The sequence below is a fragment of the Lagenorhynchus albirostris genome, chromosome 2, assembly GCF_949774975.1.
Source record: "Lagenorhynchus albirostris chromosome 2, mLagAlb1.1, whole genome shotgun sequence".
Classification (NCBI taxonomy): Eukaryota; Metazoa; Chordata; class Mammalia; order Artiodactyla; family Delphinidae; genus Lagenorhynchus; species Lagenorhynchus albirostris.
Genome location: NC_083096.1, coordinates 59,397,896 through 59,403,820, shown reverse-complemented (window position 1 = coordinate 59,403,820; position 5,925 = coordinate 59,397,896).

Here is a 5,925-nt window from a genome sequence, read left to right as displayed (position 1 = left end):
TGCGGGAACCTCACGAGTCGCCACCCGCCCGCTGAGCGGCAGAAAACCGTTCACGCCCTAAGGCCCACCCTCCGCCACCACCTCCCTGCTGAGAGCCAATCACAGAGGACGCCAGGCATTGGCTTCTGTCCCATTGGTCGGTGGCTCACAAGATGCGAACTCGCGGCGGCGGCGGCGGCGGCGGCACGCAAGAGCGCAGCAGACGTACGCTGGCTCGGGCGCGGAGGACTTGTAGGACTCAGGTCAGACCGTGGCTGTTCTGGCGTGCGCTGCTCAAGGGGCGAGCCCTCCGCCCCCGCTGGAGGTCGGCTAAGTCATCCCTCGTGCTGCAGCTCACCTGTCGGGAATGCTCCGCGTGGGCCTTATTCCCACCAAGAGAAACGCGCTGTTACACACAGTCATTTTCTGATTCTTAACCACGGTCCATTCAGATTTTCCTTCCCAAGTGGCCAGCTCCGGGCAAAGATTTAACCTTGGGACGGGGAATGCTCTACCTTTCTTCCAGCAGCTTTCAGGTTTTAAATTGTATTCATCTGCAGTAAAAAGACATTAGAAGCCCGGGATCTAAACGCTCCGAGGCGTTTACCAAGAGCTGGAGCAGGAAAAAGTGGATAAAGTGCTGTGAAAAGAATGAACGAGCTAGTTGCTTAACAGAAGGATCGTAATAGAGTCCTACTGAAAGGGTTTTAGCTTTATGTCGTTACTTTTTGTAAGCGGGATACAAAGAAAGCAAACATAACGTAACTGTAGATACAGGCTGTTTAAAACGTAAGGGGGAAATCCCGAGTCATTAAAGCAATCACGAAATATCATCGATCTCTTTATTAAAAAAACCAAAACAGAGGTCTTGGCATAGTGTTCAAGGGCAAAGCATGACAAGAATCCGCAGTGCTTTCTTTAATTTTTGTCTATAAACCTCTTTCTGCCTGACTCAGCCTGACTGTAACCCAATCCTTCCACTGCAGACCAGCTGCACCATTTAAAGCAATTTCCCCTGTGCAGTATTTGCAGACTTACAGATCCTACCAGAAGCTCACAGAAAACATTTTTGAACTCTATTTTGCTTTAATGTATGTTACGACCTATCTAGCTCAATTTTCTTCCTGGGTCAGCAAATGACACTTGTTGCAAAAAGGATACTTTTTGCAATCAGCCACACAACTCTACCAGATGGAACGACATACTAGTAAAGGGAAAGGAGATTTGTTTCTAAGACTGCACAAGTGGATGAACCAAAATATATGAGTTGATTGACCGCTGAAGAAATGCAGTTGTTGGTATTTACATCTATCAGTGGGTCTCAAAGTGAGGTCCAGGAAGCCCAAGGGAACCTTGGGATCTTTTCAGAATTCCACGTGGTCAAACTACTTTCATAATACTAATAAGACTTTATTTCCTTTTGCATTCTAGAGACTACATGATATGTGATGACATTGTCACTCTAAAGACCAAGAGAATGTATGTTTGTATATTTTTGCATTTAAAAACTTTTCAGATTTAATTTCTAATATGGCAACTATGAGTAGGTATAACCCACAAAAATAAAGTCTTTAGGGTCCTCAATAACAGGTGTCTTGAAGCCAAAAAAGTAAGAACTTCTACAATTATCTAGTCCTTTAAACTTCAGCCATAGTATCTACCTCTCATTATGACTACAGAGAGAACATCAGTGGTCCTCTTGGCAATTGCTTCCCTTCACATTTATTGATACATTCAGTGCTTTAGTAGAAGAGAAGGAAAGAGAAAAACAAAAGAGGCCTCAGAAAGAGAAGCCCACTTATTAAGAACAGCTTTCCATCCCTTCCCTGAGTCTTGGAGACCTAAATTGTTTTCATCTGTAAATCATTGGTTCTGAAATTTTTCCTTGGTATTAATCATTTAGGCAATGTTGGGCATTAACAAATAACAATTGTTCTTAAATTAGGTAGAAACTGTTCTATTATTTTTCTCTAAGAGGTCATGGCAGAATTCTAAGAATGACTCCCAGTGAGCCTGCCCTTCTATAATTCCCACCCCTTCGAGTGCGGGGTGGCACCCCTGAATTTAATGAGACAATACAACTGCTTGTTACATTGTATGGCCAACGTGAGATTATCCAGGTGGGCCCACGTGAGATTATCCAGGTGGGCCCATCTAATCACACTAGCCCTTTAAAAGCTGAGAATTGGCTCCTGCTGGTGGCAGAAGAGGTGGGGAGAGATATTTGAAGGAGAAAGTTAGCCATGCCGTTGCTGGAGGGAGCTGTGTGCCAAGAATGTGGGTACCCTGTGGCAGTTGAGACTGACTCTTGCCTGACAGCCAGCAAGGAACTGGGGATTTCAGTCCTTCAGTCGTAAGGAACTGAATTCTGCTAAAAACCTAAACAAGCTTGGAAGTGGATTCCTCCTCAGAACCTCCAGATAAGAGCACAGCACAGCCAACACCTTAATTTCTGCCTGTCAACTTTAGAGAAACCACCCAAGCCCACCTGAACTTCTCATCTACAGAACTGTAAGCTAACTTGTAATTTTTTAAGCAGTTGCGTTTGTGGTAATTTGTTTTACAGCAATAGGAAACTAATACAGAGGTAAATAGAATATATTTTTTTAAATTGAGGTAATAGTCACGTAATGCGAGATTACCCATTAACCATATTTAAGCGTACAACTCCGTGGCATTAGTACATTCACAATGTTGTGCAACCGTCACCTCTATCTAGTTCTAAGATATTTCACCACCTCAAAGGAAACTTGTACCCGTTAAGGGATCCCTCCCTTTTCTTCCCTCCCCCCAGCCCCTGGCAGACACTCATGTGCTTTCTGTCTCTCTGGATTTACCTCTTCTGGATGTTTCCTACAAGGGGAATCATACAATATGTGAGTTTCTGTTTCTACCTTCCTTCATTTCGCATAGCATTTTCAAGGTTCACCCACATTGTAGCATGTATCAGTACTCCATTCTTTTTACAGCTGAAAAATATTCCACCTGACATAACACATTTTGTTTATCCATTCATAAGTTGATGGACATTTGGGTGTTTCCCTTTTTTGACTACGTGAATAGTGCTGCTGTGAACATTTATGTGTAAGTATTTGAATGCCTGGTTTCAATTCTTTGGGGTAAATAGGAGTGGAATTGCCAGATCGCCTACTAATTCTATGTCCTGCTGTTTAAGGAATGGCCAAACTGTTTTCCACAGAACGTACACCATTTAACATTCCCACCAGCAATGTATGAGGATTCCAATTACCCCACATCTTTGGCAACACTTGGTTTCTTTTTTCCTTTTTTAAAATATCCATCCTAGGGATGTGAAATGGTGTCTCGAGGTTTTGATTTGCATTTCCCTAATGACTAATGATGTTGACCATCTTTTCATGTATTTGTTAGCCATTTGTATGTCTTCTTCAGAGAAATGTCAGCTCAAGTCTTTTGTCCACTTTATAATTGAATTGTTTATCTTTCTGTTGAGTTGTAAGAGTTCTTCATATATTCTGGAGAGTAGAGCTTTGTCAGGTATATGATATGCGAATCTTTTGCCCATTCTGTAAGGGTAAATAGAATATTGAGAGACGTTTTTCTCTATACACATGGTCTCCAACTTAATGGTTCGACTTAATGGTTTTTCGACTTTATGATGGCGTGAAAGCGATAAGCATTCAGTAGAAACTGTACTTGGAATTTTGAATTTTGAGCTTTTCTGGGGCTAGTGTGGTATGATTCTCTCTTGCCATGCTGGGCAGCTACTGAGGCCACAGTCCAAGTCAGCCAGGTGATCATGCGGTACCCAGACAACCATTATATTTTTCATTTTCAGTACAGCATTTAATAAATTATATGAGATAGTCAACACTTTTATTATAAAATAGGCCTTGTGTTAGATGATTTTGCCCAATTGTAAGCTACTGTAAGGTGTTCTAAACGTGTTTAAGGTTGGCTAACTAAGTTATGATGTTTGGTAGGTGTATTAAATGCATTTTCGACTGAAGATATTTTCAACTTACAATGGGTTTATTGAGACATAGCCCCAGTGTAAGTCGAGGAAGATCTATATATGAAAGCATGAGCGAATGTGTGTTTTGCAAAAAGTAGAATTATATTATGTACCCTTTCGAATCTTGCTTTTTCTCACTCAGGAATAATCCATGCAAAACATTCCATGTAATAAGGTTAAGCTCTAATTCTTTCTAAGGTTGCATTGTGTGGGTGTGCTAAAATTTATTCAACTATTCCCTTTTATGGCCACTCTGGTTTTAGTTTTTTGGTCACTGCCAACAATCCTGACGTTAACATCCTCGTACAATATATGTCTACGTATTGTTTTCATTTTATGGGATTTATTCCAAGGAGTGGGATAACTGAGTCAGAGTTATATATTTTTTAATAGGAATTGTTCAGTCACTTTCCATAAAAGCTATAATAACTTACAGTTTTACTAGCCACATATGAGAGTATTCTTTCTGCACTGCATACTTGCCAACAACAGGTGTAATCAGTTTAAAATTTTTGCTCGTCTGATAGGTGAAAATCAGTGGTTCTCGACCTGTAATGATTTTGCCCCAGCCCAACCCCCAGGAGACTTGGCAGAGTCTGGAGAGATTTTTGATTGTCATAACTGTCAGTCATAGTTGGGGAGTAGGTGCTACTAGCTTCTAGTGGGCAGAGCCAGGGATTCTGCTAAATCTCCTAAAATACTCAAGGCAGCCTCCACAACAAAGAATTATCCAGCCTAGAATGCCAGTAGTGCCGAGGCTGAGAAACCCTGGTGTAAAGCGATACCTCATTTTGTCTTCAGTTTGAAAATCTTTATGGATGAATTTGAGTATCTTTCCATATGTTTGTCAGGTATTTGGATTTACTGTTCTGTAAATTACCTGTTCCTGTCCTTTGCTCATTTTTCTTTTGGTTGTTTATTCCTCTCATTAAGTTATAAGAGCACTTTGTCTTATAAATGCTTTATTTATCCTCTTCATTGAAAATATTATTTTTCAAATATATTTTTTATTGACCTGACATAAAAGAAGGTCTGAACCAGTGGTCAGACATATTATGACCTTGGGTAGGAAAATAACATCATAAAAATGTCCCTTTCCCCTAAGTTAATTTATAACTTTAATGCAGTTCCAATTGGAATCCGAACAATATTCAGTTAAGAATCCAAAACCATTTTAAAGTTCAGGTAAAATGATAAGTGTACAAGAAGAGCTAATAAAACTTTGCAAACAAAGACTAGTAAGGGGGTACTTGCCTAACCAGGTATCAGAACATACTTTAAAGGCTCTAGAAGCAAATCAATTTGGTAATATAATTGGAATAGAGAAATATATAAGTGAAACAGACTAGGAAATCCAGAGATAGAGCTCACTATATGTGAAAAGTTAATAATTGACAACTATTTTGTTCAATTACATGAAAAAAGGGTAAATAATTTAATAAATGTTACTGGCCAAACTGTTGATCCATATGAAGGAAATTAAATTTGAGGCAACTTTATACCATATGTAAAAATAAATTCCAGATATAGAAATGATTTAAATTTAAGTAATAATAATAATCTTCCCCCCGAATCTACGAGACTACATGTATACTCTAGGAGACAATGAAACCCTTTAACTAAGACTATAAATGCACTAATATGAAATAAAAAATAAAAAATATAAAGAGAATAATAAAATGATCATACTTACTAACTTGACCTTATTGAGGAGATTTCTGGACTGAAAACAGAAACCTTTTTGTCTTAATGTTTTGTTTTTCTGGCACGGTATCTGACTAGTTGAAGGAGCTTAATGAATCTTGGTGAATGAATGGCCCCTCGTTGGTTCCGATCCCTTAGTGACCCATTTCAAAAACATCAAGGACAGCTTCCAAGCAAGCAGTGATCTACAAAGCATGAGTGAGTTAAACATTTAGAATCTGTGGTGTGGTAGCCCAGGCAGGAAAGGA